Source organism: Mauremys mutica, chromosome 16 (genome assembly GCF_020497125.1).
Source record: "Mauremys mutica isolate MM-2020 ecotype Southern chromosome 16, ASM2049712v1, whole genome shotgun sequence".
NCBI lineage: Eukaryota > Metazoa > Chordata > Testudines > Geoemydidae > Mauremys > Mauremys mutica.
This window is the reverse complement of record NC_059087.1, coordinates 26,622,130-26,638,584: the sequence shown is the minus strand read 5'-3', so window position 1 is coordinate 26,638,584 and position 16,455 is coordinate 26,622,130. Positions and strand designations below refer to the sequence as shown.

Below are 16,455 nucleotides of genomic sequence, written 5' to 3'. Positions count from 1 at the left end.
GCCCACAAACAGATGTCACGAGCAGGCAGTACTTGACTTCTCTCAGAAGCTAAGGGGTACTACGGCAGACACTGCCTCTCTAGGGAAGAACTGGTGTGGAAGTTAGGGGTGGGCGCACGGCCCTGGAAAGGAAGGTGCTTCAGAAGACAAACGTGGCAGTGTAGTCAGGAGCCGAGCAATAACCGAGGAAGGCTCGGCCTTGGAGATAAATGGCTGTAATCATAACCACACCTGTCTCCTCTGCTCAGAAGTGTATTGTCAGCTGAAAAGACTGGGGTTGTGGGGGGAAAAAAAAAATCACAAGAAAGTGCTCAATTAATTCCTCATTTACAACACAGCACTGGGCATATTGCTGTTCTCCATCTCTGCCTCTCTTCCTCCAGCTGAGCTGAATCACCTACTGTCAGTATGTTTAGAAACAGGCTGGAAATGAATGTTTCTTTCCTGTGGGGTAACTGTCACAAAGGATAAGAGTTTTCCTTAGTTTGTATGTTATGATTCTATGAAAGGTACAAAGCCCTGTTTTAGAGATCCAGTTTATAGAGGCCTGTGAATTGAGCATGGTGCCAATTCTACGTTGGGTATAGGGCTAATGAAGATTTTTAAGTACTCGTTCTCCAGCCAAATGCCTGAAGAGGCAATATGGCCCATTAGGTAAGACACTGAATTGGGAATCTAAATTTCCTTGCAGGTAAAATGAGAATAATGATTAATCTTTACCTTCTTTTACAAGGTGCTGTGAGATCTTTGGATGCTATATAGGAGTTTATTAACTGCTTAGCTATTGGGTGGAGGTTGAGAGACAGAATGAAAATAGAGCTGGTGTAAACAAAAAAACCTGCCTTGAAAAATGTGGTTTTGTCAAAAATGAAAAAGTTGTGAGGGAACATGTTGAGGTCCATGAAATTCTACAGGAAACAGTCAAATTGTTTTGACTTCTCATTTTGTTAAGGTCAAAACCTTTTATTTCAATAAGGTAAAAATGTTTCATTTTGTCTTTATAATTTTGATCAATTTAATTTTGATGTTTATATTTAATATTTAATATTATGCACGATATTATATGTGATATGAATATAAGAGTCAAATTAAAACATTTTACCTTATCAAAAGGACACATTATCAAACTGAAACTGTTCATTATCTAAATGAAACCTTTTGATCCCTGAATCAATTCTTTAAATTTTCACTTCACAGGAAGTTTCAAAATTTCACCTTTTTGTTCCAAGTTGGAACAATTTCTTTTTTCAAAATGTTGGAATTTTCCATGGAATGGAAATGTTGGTTCATAATGATTTTTGACTCTAGCTGGTCAAGGAAGCTAGTCAAGAAATACCTTATTTTTTCCCCACAAAAATGTGCATGGACATTAAACATTTGTTTTCATCAATATGGGGGTGGGGGAGAGATTCATTGAAAAAGCACAATTTTTGTTGCCCAAAATCAAACATTTAAAACAAAAATGGTATTTTAAATGAAAATTTCTACTTTCCTCTGGGCAGGTGCTGAGCCACAATATGGAGTGTTCTGATCCACCTGGGAATCTTGCGAGAGCCTGTGCTGCTGCTGCAAAATGGGCTGGAAATCTTAGACACCAGCACTGGGCAATGCCTCAAACCCTGGATCCCACTGAACAGCAGTAACATTGTTCCTTAAATTGTCATTTGTCCAAGACTGAAGCCAACAACGTCTGTAATTTGCAAGGCCTGCCATTGTTTGTGGGAAGGGAGAAGGAAAACAAATTTTCTTTTGGTGGTGGACTGGTTTAAAAAAAAAAAAAAGCTATTACCAGAAGTGGCTCTGCTTTGGAATGTTAGAGGCCCGTGGGCATTAGGCGTCAGAGTGATGGTGAGGGAATTAAAGGTTTGAATAAATGGTTTGTTCCATAGTTGGACAGTTTATCCACTGGCCTGGGAAGGATGGGATTACATTATATCCAAGGTGGGAAGTGTTTGTGGGATGACTACATAAGGGATAGATAGAATTACAGTCTTAAAGCTGCACAGCTATGGTAGCCATTTCAAAACATTACATAAAGCAGAAGGACACAAGAGGACAAAAATCAACATAGTAATTCTATTTTTATATTTAGATATACCAATAGTAGCATTCAGCCCCCTCTGCACTGGAGGAGACTGCTGTTGTCAGGGCCTATGAATTTGAATTCCCTCCACTGAGACTGGAGCTAGCTGGTTCATCCCTCAGGCCAGTAAATGAGTCCATCTGGGCTGTGGCAGAATCACCTGATTGGATGCAAAGAGCCATCCAGTCTGCATTTAAGCTCAATAGCTGTGCAGGCTGCTGGCTTATCTATTTGTGCAGCAAATAAATACAGTTAAAAGCTTCAGATTTTTTAAAGTGTGATATTTGACAGCACTTGGACGGATCAAAGTTGAAAATATTAGTGATAAGTGTATAGGCAGAATCAACTGACAACCATATATTTGGAACTTCCTGGGGTGTGGATAAGCAAGCAGCCGTAATGCGGTACAGAGAGCTAACACCAATTATTGACTACGCCAGGTTTTCGCTTTGGCATCAAAACTGAATCTGAGAAAGCTTGACTCAATCCAAGCTCAGGTGTTGTGAATGCCATGTGGCACCTTCATCACAATGCTGATGTACTGCAGATAGGCATTTCACTCGCAGCTGTACTTTAAGAATGAAGTTTTTAGATTTAACCTTTTGTGCTAAAGTCACTGACAACAGTGAAGAGACAAAAATTCAAAATGTCTCATGTAAGTAGGATTAAAGCAGGGACAAAGGATCTTAGTGAAAAGAAAAACCTAAGAGGTTAAGATCTATAGCATTGGGGAATGCATTATAAGTGGAAAATTATACCTGCTGAGGTAGCTATGGAATTATATAATGAAATTAACAGAGGAAAGGGAGTGGTAAATGTGCAAGATATAGCAAATCAATATATCTATGATAAATGGGGACACTACTGCCAAATGTCTACTGATGGCTCCAAAGATGTAAGAACAGGCAGAGTGAGAACAGCATTCTCTGTTTTCACTGGGCATCAAGAAAGCTGCAAGGCCATCAAATTTTGTAGTCATTTTGACTGCTGAACTGGCAGGGATAATGCTGGCATTAAGTTGAGTCATAGATGTGTGCCCAGCTGCCATGGTCATCCTGTCCTGCTTCCTTATTGGGACTAGTGGTGATCAGAAATACATCATCAGATATCAGAAGTGATATCTAATGAATTACTACTGTTAACAGAATTGATGCAGTTAGGTGGAATCACAGTAATATCAGGGATCTCAGTGGATGTTGGCATGGTGGGCAACAACCTGGCAGACAAAGTCGCAAAAAATTGCTCTCAAACACGAGCATGTCGATTTAGAGATCCCTTTAGGTAAACTGGAGATTAAAAATCTAATTAAAAAAGGCATTGAGAGGAATGGCAGGAACTATGGGCAAACAAAATGAAGGGGAAAGATTCTATGAATTAGGCCCAGGAGTCACAAATTCTGATATACTCCAAGGGACTGGAGGGAGGGGGAGGGAAAGGGGAAGAGAGAAGTGGCTCTATTTAGAATTTTAACTGTCAACTGAGGCTTAAATAAATAGTTATTTGTTTCTAATAAAGAAGGTTTATGTGGAATGTACACGGTCCAGGAAACAGTTGGTCATCTCCTGTGGGAATGACAAGAGGGTACCATCAAAGCGGGTATTTATCTGAAAAAACAGAGGCCCTAAACTATCCAAATTTTCACTACAACACCTAGAAAGAGCACCAGAAAAATTGGGTCCTATTTAAAAAACAAAAAGCTACATCCAATATCGCAATTCTTTAAAAATACTGGCAAAGATGAAAGACTAATTCTTGAGTTACTGAGGAATCTAGTACTTGATGGTCACAGACTCAGCAAGAGAGTCTGCTTCACCATAAAACAAGGAGGTTGCTGGCTGCTCAGTGCTTATGCCTGCAGTCGTAGTGTCTCTTAGTGATACCGGCTGCCAACTAGACATGGAACCATTGATCACTACCCGTTGAGCCCGACCATCTAGCCAGTTTTCTATCCACCTTACCGTCCATTCATCCAGCCCATACTTCTTTAACTTGCTGGCAAGAATACTGTGGGAGACTGTATCAAAAGCTTTGCTAAAGTCCAGAAATAGCACATCCACTGCTTTCCCCTCATCCACAGAGCCAGTTATCTCATCATAGAAGGCAATTAGGTTAGTCAGGCATGACTTGCCCCTGGTGAATCCATGCTGACTGTTCCTGATCACTTTCCCCTCCTTTAAGTGGTTCAGGATTGATTCCTTGAGGACCTGTTCCATGATTTTTCCAGGGACTGAGGTGAGACTGATTGGCCTGTAGTTCCCTGGATCTTCCTTCTTCCCTTTTTTAAAGATGGGCACTACATTAGCCTTTTTCCAGTCATCCGGGACCTTCCCCGATCGCCATGATTTTTCAAAGATAATGGCCAATGGCTCTGCAATCTCATCGGCCAACTCCTTTAGCACCCTCGGATGCAGTGCATCTGGCCCCATGGACTTGTGCTCGTCCAGCTTTTCTAAATAGTCCCGAACTACTTCTTTCTCCACAGAGAGCTGGTCACCTCCTCCCCATACCGTGCTGCAGAGTGCAGCTGTCTGGGAGCTGACCTTGTCTGTGAAGACAGAGGCAAAAAAAGCATTGAGTACACTAGCTTTCTCCACATCCTCTGTCACTAGGTTCCCTCCCTCATTCAGCAAGGGGTCCACACTTTCCTTGACTTTCTTCTTGTTGCTAACATATCTGAAGAAACCCTTCTTGTTACTCCTAACATCTCCGGCTAGCTGCAACTCCAAGCATGATTTGGCCTTCCTAATTTCACTCCTGCATGCCTGGGCAATACTTTTATACTCCTCCCTGGTTATTTGTCCAATCTTCCACTTCTTGTAAGCCGTTTTTTTGTGTTTAAGACGAGCAAGGATTTCACTGTTGGATCAGAACCTTGGCTCTAAAGACCCCTGAACTTCAGGGAAGTTCTGTTCTAATTCTAGACTTCTCTGTTCAAGTTTGTCTGTATAATGAGCCCAAACAACCCACCCAACCCCCAAATCTTGGCTTTGGGCCCTCTTCTTAATTCATAGCAATATTCCTGTCACCATAGAGGCTTATAAAAAGAATTAAGTATCAGGATCTCAGGCATTGGTCAAGGCCAGTAGCCACAATCTGCCCAGGTGTCCTGCTGCAGGATTAGGTTGGAGACAGTGAGCTATGCCAAGTCAGAAGTCCACTGTGTCTGCCAAGGTTGGGGTAGCGGAACCAGGCAAGGTACCAGGAAATGCAAGAAGAAGACAGGATCTGCCTAGCTGCACAGATAGCCTCCCACTGTTCTCCCCGGCCTTAAATAACACACTGGACTCAGTAGACCCTGCCAGTCCTGGCCTCCATGAGCAGCCTCCTCCGAGGTGCCTGTCTGCTGCTCTGCTAGAGTTGTCAGATGGCAGCGTGGCTGCAGCAGCTACCAAGGAGCCAGCAGTCATGGGTTCAAGACCTTCATGCTCAAGTAATTTACATACAGGTGGAGGGATCTGATTATTGTTACAGTGGTTCTTGTTGTGCAAGGCCCTGCACAAACATAGTGACAGACAGTCCCTACCCCAAAGAGTGTACACCCTAAAAAGGCAGGACAGACAAAGGGTGAGGGGAGGCAGGGGCCCTTGATCACCCAGCAGGTCAGTGGCAGAGCCAGAGGATTGGCCCATGTCTCCTGACACTCGGTCCAGTCCCTGATCCATTAGACACACATTAGAAAAACATACATGAATCTTTTCTCTAAAGTGTCATACTACCACCAGCTGTTAGGTTTATAATGGGTTGTTTTTTGGCAGTTGCTTCACAAGACTTGCCTAAGCTAAGGGCTTTGCTTGTTGTGAGTGATGCAGGTGCCCCAAACTTAGGCCAGTATCACCCTCATGCCACCACATGTTCTGTATGCTGGATGAGAGACCAAGCCATGTAACTTCATAGTTATATTGGCAGGAGCCTAAGGTGACCATGCCGCCTATGAGTGGCAGAGCAAGTTAAACTATCTTCCTAAGCACATACTAACATGCCCATTAAAGCATCCGAAGCTTCCTGGAGCCACTGGTTGAAATTACTATAGCTCAGCCCTTCATTCTTTCACTGGCACTGCCATGCCAGTGAACACTGGCATTGCCATGCCAAGTCAAACCAGTGGCCCATCCACTATCCTGTTTGACAGTGGCCAGTACCTCCAAGGAATATGCTAAACAGCAGTAATGGAAAAACTATGTCCTAACATGACCAGGGGAAAGTTTCTTTCTAAGCTAGTCTTGTTGAGTCTTTCCTATCTATTCTGCACAGATGTAAAACTCCCAGAGCTCTTTCTGTGAGCAGGGGTGTGCTGTTGGGTATAAAATCTCACTCCTCAATTAACTGCTCTCAGGGACTGGGCAGTCATACCAAGTGATTGGAGCCAGACCTCCCTGCCTAGTGGTTACAGCCAGGGACAAGAACCAGGAGTTAGAGCCAAGGGTCCGTGCTGGAGTCAGAATCTGGGTAAGGGAGTGGGGTTGGAGCAAGGCTGGGAACAAGGGAAGGCTGCACTTAGGACGGAAGAATCCCATGCACTGCTACAGACTATGGACCGAATGGCTGGGCAGCAGTTCTGCAGAAAAGGACCTAGGGGTTACGGTGGACGAAAAGCTGAATATGAGTCAACAGTGTGCCCTTGTTGCCAAGAAGGCTAATGGCATTTTGGGTTGTATAAGTAGGGGCATTTCCAGCAGATCGAGGGAAGTGATCATTCCCCTCTATTCAGCACTGGTGAGGCCTCATCTGGAGTACTGTGTCCAGTTTTGGGCCCCACACTACAAGAAGGATGTGGATAAATTGGAGAGAGTCCAGCGGAGGGCAACAAAAATGATTAGGGGGCTGGAACACATGACTTATGAGGAGAGGGTGAGGGAACTGGGATTGTTTAGCCTGCAGAAGAGAAGAATGAGGGGGGATTTGATAGCTGCTTTCAACTACCTGAAAGGGGGTTCCAAAGAGGATGGATCTAGACTGTTCTCAGTGGTAGAAGATGACAGAACAAGGAGTAATGGTCTCAAGTTGCAGAGGGGGAGGTTTAGGTTGGATATTAGGAAAAACTTTTTCACTAGTAGGGTGGTGAAGCACTGGAATGGGTTCCCTAGGGAGGTAGTGGAATCTCCTTCCTTAGAGGTTTTTAAGGTCAGGCTTGACAAAGCCCTGGCTGGGATGATTTAGTTGGGTTTGGTCCTGCTTTGAGCAGAGGGGTGGACTAGATACCTCCTGAGGTCCCTTCCAACCCTGAGATTCTATGATTCTATGAATTTCATCTTTAATATGAATAACTTAAAACCCTATGGCCCTGGTTACACGCTCAGTTACACTGAACTTCCACCTATCGACTTCAATGAGAGCCGTGCTCATGGATCTGAGAGCAGAATTGGCCCCCCCATGAGGCTGTCAGTTTTACAGTTTGTGATTTCACAACCCAGAAAAGCTAGATGTTAGAAAGCAGGACGCCTGGGTCCTCAATAGGATATTGCAGGTATTTCTAGCCCTGATGGGTCGCAAGATATCAGACCTTAAAACTGTTGTTGGTCCACCACTGAATATTGCCCAACCTGGACCAGGGCAATAGTTGCTTCTTTTTTTTTAGTGAGGGGGGCAGAGGGGTTATTCCTCATTTCCCCCAAGGGAGGGAATAAATTGTTTGTGGCATTTGTTCTTACCTGGGAGCCTGAAAGCTGCTCAGAGTTTGGCATGTGTTAATTAGCCCTGGCTGAGGAGGTGGATGAGTAAGCAGGGAGCAGGTGAGCTGCTCCAAGTTGAAAATGAAATGCTGCTCATCACACAAGGGTCCCATATATCACCTGGCTGCAGAAATAAATATTTGCAAACCGGATATCATTAACCTTAACCCATGCGGTATGTGTTTTTACATGATGCATAAACGGCTTTTGCAACCTTCATAGGACTGGAGCTTTTGATTGGCTGTCAGTTACATCATAATCATAGCTTGAATGCACAGTTTCTTGAAATTACATGTTAATGAAAACATTCATTTCATAATAGTAATTAGACACCCAGGGCAATACATCTCTTGGGGATTATTGCCTTTAGCTTTGTGCTGTATGGCACATGCTATAATCACAAAGAAATGCACTGCCTGTCAGGTCACATTACTTAAACACAGTTTATATAGTCACCTATTAGATGAGATGGTTGGATTAGGGCCATAAAGTTGTATGGACATTGGTGGCTAGAGTTAGTGTGTGTAACTGTTCCCCAATAATGGTTTGCAGCTGTGATAGCTCAGCTTGGAAACAGCCTCAACTCCAAAGCTAGTTCTCACCTCTCTTACAAGCTGGTTAGGAGCTTAGTCAGCCCACTGAGCTGCTGAACAAGGCAATGGATTTAGCAGATAATTCAGTGGCCTTTCACTTCTGTGTCCCATTCGGGGCCTGTAGATAGAGTCAAGAAACACGCAGGAGACTGGCTCATTCTCCACCCTGGCCCACAAGTGCTGCCTGCAGGGATTTTCACTGGTCGAGTCCCAAGGTGGATTGCCTCCACTGCCTGCTGCCCATAAATAACAATCTCATCATTTACAGGATTTCCTGGAGACTGCAGCAGTGAAGGAGAAGGCAGGTGGGAGGAGAGGGAAGGCTGGACTCGGGCTATTTTCCTACAGCAAATTGTGTCACTCCGAAGTTATTTCACAGGTTTGCAGTCAGACTGGGCATCTGCAGGAGGCCAAGTGTCTGGAAATATAGGGGAAGGTCCCCCTATTCCAGTGCCAGAGGACAGGAGAATTGCAGCCAGCAGGTGACCCCGAACAGGTGCTTCCTCCCCTTGCTAACAGCATCTGAGGAGACATGAAGGGCCTGGTACAGCCTATGCTGTCTGTGACTGCTTCACAACTCATGTTTCCTGTTGCCACCCTCAACGGCGTCATGAAAATTCCACAGCGCCTGAAGAGACAATACAAGCCAAGCTGCTGTGAGGTCAGGGCCGCCCAGAGGGGGGGGCAAAGGGGGCAATTTGCCCTGGGCTCTGCAGGGGCCCCCAAGAGAAGAGCGGAGGCTCCCGCCTCCGCCCCTCTCCTGGAGCCTCAGCGCATCAAGCGCCGAGTCTCCGCCGGGGCCCCTGAGCTCTGTCCCGCTCAGAGCGCCGTGGGGAGGGGACGGGGCAGCTGCCCCCGCTCGGCGTGGAGCTCACAGCCCCGCCCCCTCACCACGCGGCTCTGAGCGGGACGGAGCTCAGGCCCCGCCGGAGACGCGCTCGGGTAAGAGGCTGGGGCCGGGGCGGGACCCGCCGCCGCTGCCGAAGCGCAGCCCGGTCTTCAGCGGCGGGGGGCCCCTTCTGTTCCGGGACCCGCCGCCGAAGTGCCCCGAAGGCCCGCGGCAGGGACCCCCCCCTCCCCCGCCACCGAATTACCACCGAAGACCGGGCTGCGCTTCGGCGGCGGCGGGTCCCGCTTCGGCGGTAATTCGGCGGCGGGGGGTCCCGCCGCGGGTCTTCGGGGCACTTCGGCGGCGGGTCCCGGAACGGAAGGGCCCCCCCGCCGCCGAAGACCCCGGGCCCCCGGAATCCTCTGGGCGGCCCTGTGTGAGGTGGTCAGCAAGGGCGGCTTGGTTCCAAGCCCTCCATGGAAAGTTCTCTCAGGAATTCTAACAAGGTGGCATTTGTAGGGATGCAGCCATTTAGGACAACCGCATTGGCTTAGACTCCCCAATGCTGCGCTCCTCCCTCCCACATGCCCTTTACCTTTATGTTCAGGTGTGGGGGGAGTTGTAGCCCATTCCCAAAAGTGAAGGAGGTGAGGGGCTGATTCTGTGCTGGGGCTGGTGACTTTTCTTGACAATTTTGCAAGTCTGAACTTAACCCAGTTTCACTGTGGTCTGTTGATTGTCTCCTGGATAATGACCGACCCGAACATTAACAAGCAGATTCACAGATTCCAAAGCAATTCAATGTTCATTCAGGTCTTCTTGATCCTTCCAGGTGCCAAGTAATCTGGCCCCCAGTCCAGCAAAGTACTAAAGCTAGGAATCAACCTGACGGAAGTAGTATTCACATGCTTAAATGCTTTGCCAACTCAGAACTGGATTGCTCTGAACCTGGTGGGATCAAGATCCAAATGTGAAGAAGCCAATCAATGGAAGTTTCTTGAGGCAGGGACAGTCTTTGTTCTGTGTTTTCACTGTGCCTACACAATGCAATCCTGGACCAAAGCTAGGGATTCTTAGAGCTATGGTAATACAATAATAATTATAACATGGAGTTCAGCCTTGGAAAGTCTAAGTAAGAACCTGCCCTCAGACAGGCACTACGTGAATAGAGTCTCTACTCCACTCCTAGTGCAGACGCATGCATGTATGTTCCCTTCCAAGGGGTTCCCTTTATTCTTACCTTTAGAGCAACAAAAGATAGAGTCAGCAGGGACAAGAGCAAGATCTTTCTAAAGAGTCTCCTTGCTAGATCTCCTCTCTAGTGTGTTGCATTTAGCAACAGCTACACAGATACTTTTATGCTCCTGGAATGGCACTGAGGCCCACGCAGTCTGACTGCCAGGATGAGTCAGCAGATTAGCCCTGTGCAGGGCCTTAGGAACCCTAGCAGCCCATCATAGGCGCACACAACTCCCAGGGATTTTAGTGGGAGCTGTGCCTGTATCTTGGATGGCAGAAGTGGCTCAGTAGGCCACTGTGCATCAGACAGGCCAGGGAGCAGTACAAGGTAAGGGTGTTATTGTACGTTGCATATATAATTGAAATACCTACAACTGACAATCTAATCTTCTTTACCAGGGACTCCACCAATCCCTTCAGTGCAGAGGCCTAAGTTGTTGCTGCTTTAAGGAGAATCCAAGTTTATTTGGAGATCAGAGCACAAGGACTGCTTGAACTGGGGAAAGACTGGTTCTCCCTTTCCTTGACCCATGTGCAGTCATTACTTTCTAGGCCAGTGGTTTTCAGCCTGTGGTCAGCAGACCCCTGGGGTCCTCAGACTATGTCTAAGACTTCCAAAGGGGCCTGTACCTCCATTTGAAATTGTTTAGGGGCCTGCAAATGGAAAAAGGTTGAAAACCACAGCTCCAGGAAATAGGCGTTAGATGGGCACTAGAGGAGGAAACTACCTTAAAGGACAAAAAGCTATGGGCCTGATTCTCATCTCCCTTACACCAAGGGAACTTGTGTGCAAAGCAGGAGTAACTACTGAAGCTAGTCACTCCTGCTTTGCACACAAGTCAGAGAGATCAGACTTTGGCTCTACTGCATTAAACTAGAGACAGGCCTACCCCCACAACACAAATCCAAACACCCATCCCCCTGCACTTTGCAATTCGGCTCCAACTTTGGTAGTTCAAGCCTGTCCCAATGTGTTAGACATTTTGGCTGCCAGGTAGGGCTTTGTCCTAGCTGCTGCGCTGGCCTCCCCCTCCATAACAAAGGCCACTGTAGTTTAGAAGTGGAAAACTGTTCTGCAGGCCATACAATGAGCTAGTGCAACAGTATAGTCACCAGGGGACAAGTGGAATCCAAAAGGAAAGCAAACAAGGTGAGAGAACAATAACCTTGTCTCTTTCTCTCCCTCAGACTGTCTCATTCATCTTGTTCCTCTTGCTGTGGTTCTATTTCATAGACTTGCTTCTCCTTCCTTAGAGGTTTTTAAGGTCAGGCTCGACAAAGCCCTGGCTGGGATGATTTAGTTGGGGATTGGTCCTGCTTTGAGCAGGGGGTTGGACCAGCTGACCTCCTGAGGTCCCTTCCAACCCCGATATTCTAGGATTCCTCTTCCTTCTGTCTTCCTCTCCCTCCACCTGCCCTTTTCTACTTTCCTTCTCACCCCTCCTGAGTGATCCAGGGGTAATACCCTAGTGGTAGTTTGTCCACTTATCTATCCATCCCCTTGATGCATGTATCTTTTCAATGGATCATTTGTATACCTAGGCTTAAGAGGGTTAGATTTTTATTGGTGAGTGTCAGTAAACATCCAATTTCCCCATACATGCACAAACTGATGAAAAAATATCCCTTCGACAATCATCAGCATTTACAGATAGGCAAAGAAAGAAAAATGTTGCTTGAGAACTTAGTCGAGTTTGAGTTCAGGATGTTTAGTTTGTATTTGGACATATGATGTTGACAATTTGTTCAATGGTGATAGAGCTTTAACTTTTTAATAGCAGTAGACACTGAGATTCAAATAATTGCCTGCCCCCAGTAATTCCCCCCAATTGTGAAATTTTAAAAAATAAAAAGTTTAAAGCAGCAAAGAATCCTGTGGCACCTTATAGACTAACAGACGTTTTGCAGCATGAGCTTTCATCCGACGAAGTGGGCATTCACCCACGAAAGCTCATGCTGCAAAATGTCTGTTAGTCTATAAGGTGCCACAGGATTCTTTGCTGCTTTTACAGATCCAGACTAACACAGCTACCCCTCTGATACTTAACAAGTTTAAGACTGCTTTAAAATAAATATTGATATTATCCAAAGTTATAACAAGTACAAATTGAATTCTGCCAAGCCTGTGTACATGGTACCTTTTGGAATATTTTACATTTCACACATGAGGATTTGTTAAAGGTTTGATTGCCTGTCTGCCTTTGGTTAGAAGTGACTTTTTGGGGCAGGGGGGAGTTATTAAACACGTCTTTGCTCTTTTTAAAATTTTCATAATCCACTTCAAAGACTGGCCTAGCCAGCCCCTTGGGATTGCTCCACTCATCTCTGCAGCTCAACAGAAATGCTGGTTGTTTAAGGGCCTCCCCCTGCCCAATAGATTCTCCTGGGATGCTTTGCAAAATTCCTCTCCCTCCCCAGCACTGTCTCAGAGCTCATTACAATGTTAAATTTCTCAGGAAATAAATCATGGTTAAGGGCAGATTTCAAAGCTAGAAGAATTCCCCATTCAACAGGCAGATGGGTTGAATACTCTTATTTAGCCCTGCAGGCTGTGAGCCGAGAGCATCCAAGGGATCACCTCCCGGCGATCTCAAAGGGCAAACAGCTTTTAAAATGTACCTTTAAAAAATAAAGGGTGAACTTGGTGCGCATGAAGGAGAATCAGGTGGTTTACAACCTGGCACAGTGCAGTGGGCCACCCCTCCACTTTGACTATGCACTTCAATCTTGACCTGACATGCCCTGCTCTTCCTGTCCTGCCCTAGATAGCGCAATCCCATTGCGAGGTCAGTCCTAGCCCCTGTCCTCCTGCTCCAACTGTGCTGCAGATCTGTCGATGCATCTTTGCTGCAGCACCCTCTGCTAGTCCAGTCGTGCAAACCGCTACAACTCTGCCAATGCACCTCAGAACAAGTCTGAACTTCACCACTCTCCTGCATTTGGCTCTGGAGCACCAAATGCCATTAGGCCAGTGCACTGTTATCTCCTGCAGCACCCACCTGCCACTCCATTTCTGGATCAGCTCCCACAGCTCATCCAGTGCCCCTCAGTCCCAAACTGCAACATGTGCCATTGAGGGCTCTCAGTACACCCCCAGTGGGACTTCCTATAGACAACCACACCATGGCCTGGCAACACCTTGGGGTGGCAGCAGGTTTCCCTTAAGATGACTGGGGCAGTTCACAACTCTTGAACCTATTGTTTCAGGCTGTCTTCAGACTCAGGAAGGCATTGGATACACTAGGTTCATGGCTCCAATCCCTTCTTTGCTTCCATGAGTGCTAGAAACACAGCTACTTTTTAAATGAAAGCTGAGATTCTGATCTTATCACATGATTCCAGGAGCTAGAGCCCCAGGCAGGGGCACATACTGCCTAGGTCTTAATCCAGCTAAACTCCTCACAGCTCTGTTAGTGCCCCTCAGTCATGACCTGCAGCTATTCCACCGCTCCCATGCAGGATAGAGATTATCAGCCTGGAGGCCTTTTACACCAAGCACAAATATCCACTGCAGATTGGGATGAGATGACAGCAGCAGCCTTGCATCCCCATCCCCACAAGCTGTGTTGCAGTTCCCATTGCTGCAGCTGGGGCTAAAAAGGCAAATTCCAAAGGCACCTCTGGTTATAGACAGGGCCGGTGCAAGAATCGTTTGCGCCCTAGGCAAAACTTCCACCTTGCGCCCCCGGAGCATCACTTATTATAAACTTTCAAAAACAAATACTGCATAATGTGGCATTGTTCGTTAGAATTAATACAAGGGGGTTGAGGAGATGATCACAACGGTCCCTTCTAGCCCAAGGGAACCTATGAGCAAGGAGGAGGCTGAGACTGCCCCCAGCTCGCAGGATCTCTAAACGTTCCCAGGCTCTGAGTACTTCGCCCTCCAGGGGCAACCCAGGGCAAGGAGGGCAGAGCTTGACTCTCCCAGGGAGCAGGGCCAGCTCCCCGCATTGGCACAGTGCCACCGGGGTTTGTGTGTGTCAGTGTTCAGAAGCAGCACCTGTGCCAGCCCTTTCCCCTCCGTCACACTGTGGGGTTTAGTTTCACTTTCCCTCACCCCAGGAGGCAGCTGCAGCAGGCCCCAGGTGCAGCACATTGGAGGGCAAAGCTCACCTGAGCTCAGGACCATGTCACGTCTCCCCCAATGGCTCCATCGCTCAGCCACGCTGGTCGCCGTGCCCAGCTGTCTCCTCCTTGCTCCGCCGCAGGCTCCCACTGACTGTCCTGAGTGGCGCCCCTCACTGCGGGGGCAGGTTTGTTATTGAGGCCTCAGTCCCCACCCTGCCCCGCTCAGCTGACTCCCATGATGCCAGACACCACTTTTTGGCACCCCAAAATCTTGGCACCCTAGGCAGCCACCTAGTTGTTACACCAGCACCCTGTTATAGATGCACCCTGGGGAACACAGAGGGGCAGGGGGGTTATCAGCTGCAGAAAGCCCTTCAGTATTAAAGGGATGTGCAGGGAGGAGGAAGGGGGAACCACAGGAAGAGAAGAAAAGGGAAATCTCACAGGGCCAATACACCCCATCGCCCTGGGGGTGGGGCAGACCCACCATTAAAGCTAATTGGCCTCCCCTAGGCTGCAGGGAAGCATAGGCCAGAGTCAGAGGTGGCTCAGTGGGCTACCTCTTAAAGGGGACAGCCAGGTTGGGGGGAGGGGGAAGACCAGGCCCTCCCTGCTCCACCAGGGCCCTGGTAGTGGCAAATGGGTTCACCACTATGTTGGTGGGGAATCCACCTGCAACACACCAACTGCTGCCAGGACACTGGCCAGTCCCTCCCTGGGCTACATCCTACCATGACTCCTGCAGTTGAAGTCAGGGTGTCTTCAGAGTCTCTGGGATCCTCAGGTGGCAACTGCAATCTCCCTGGGGTGTCTGCAAGCACTTGTGCCCCTGCCTGGGCATCTCCAACTCCCACGGTCTGGGAGCCTGGCTATGCCTCACCTGGCACCAGAAAGGTGCATTCTTCCTTGTCAGGGACCAGCCCAGACTGACCTAGGCTGCTCCCCTTTATACTGCGGCAGCAGGTGGAGCATGCTCAGCAGGGTCAGGGGGCGTGGCTTCTGGCACTAAGAGCACTGCTTTAACCCCTTCTGCTCCAGTGTGGAGCCGGTACACCCCACCACAGGGAGCTTGCTGCACTCATACGATTCTACCAGAATCCCTAGAGGTGCTGGGAGGAACGCAGCTGTACATTTAAATGACTGATCCTCAGGGGTATCTCCAGGTGCTTGCCCTCCCCTCCATATGACTGGTTAATTGCCATGGGGGAGATTTTGGCCCCACTGGGGTTATGCAAAGTCTGTGCCCATTAGAAAGATGATTCCTTGTCTGTTATCTCTGCTCCACATGTCTGCTTACACAAGGGGGCTCCCTCACCCACAGAACTGCTGAGCTGGGGTCAGGCTTCGGGATGGCCTCCACTCTACTCCTCATATCCAACCTGGGATTGGAACCAGCTTAATAAGAAAGAACTCCCATGTCTTGTTCGATGCTTGGGGTGGCAGGGGGATTGTTTCTGTGGGTTTTCCTAATACATTACAAACTAGGGGTAATGCACAGTTGCCATTAGGGATCTGAATGCTTTTGGCCTGGATTCTTATTCAGTTCAGAGAAGAATCAGCCCAGGTCCTTGCTCTGTTAGCTCAATGCCATTCACTGTGCTTGGAATTAGGAGGTTACCCGTGCTCTGGGTTTGGCCTTAAGGATAGGGGGCTGGGGATCTTCCCTATGATTGCAGCGAGGTGGGTGTTCCACCCACCCACCCAGGCCCCATGGGGAGAATGCATTGCTCTGCCGTCTTTAAATGGAGTTTGTTGCCTACACTTTAGAAAGGGTAAAAGAATAGAGAGTAGGGAAAGGCTGATTTTCGCCCCATTTGTCTGGGATCCCAGCCGCCTTGCTTCTCTGCCTGTGCCCATGGCTCTAGGATCACATGGAGATCTGCTGATGCTTCTCAGACCAGACCTGCATCCTCTTGTTTCTATCATCCCAGGGTCTCCACTCAGCTCTGCTAATGTACCTAAAATCCACCA

The 16,455-nt window shown here is 47.7% G+C and overlaps 1 long non-coding RNA gene across 1 annotated transcript; it reads right to left on the bottom strand.

Annotated features, from left to right (window-relative positions):
- Positions 1-7,550: 7,550 nt before the first annotated feature.
- Positions 7,551-15,390, bottom strand: LOC123350817. Its single transcript, XR_006573843.1, has 3 exons — positions 15,216-15,390; positions 14,530-14,657; positions 7,551-8,973 (listed from the first exon to the last, which is right to left on the bottom strand). It is a non-coding gene; the product is annotated as an uncharacterized LOC123350817 (long non-coding RNA).
- Between the last annotated feature and the right edge of the window lie 1,065 nt (positions 15,391-16,455).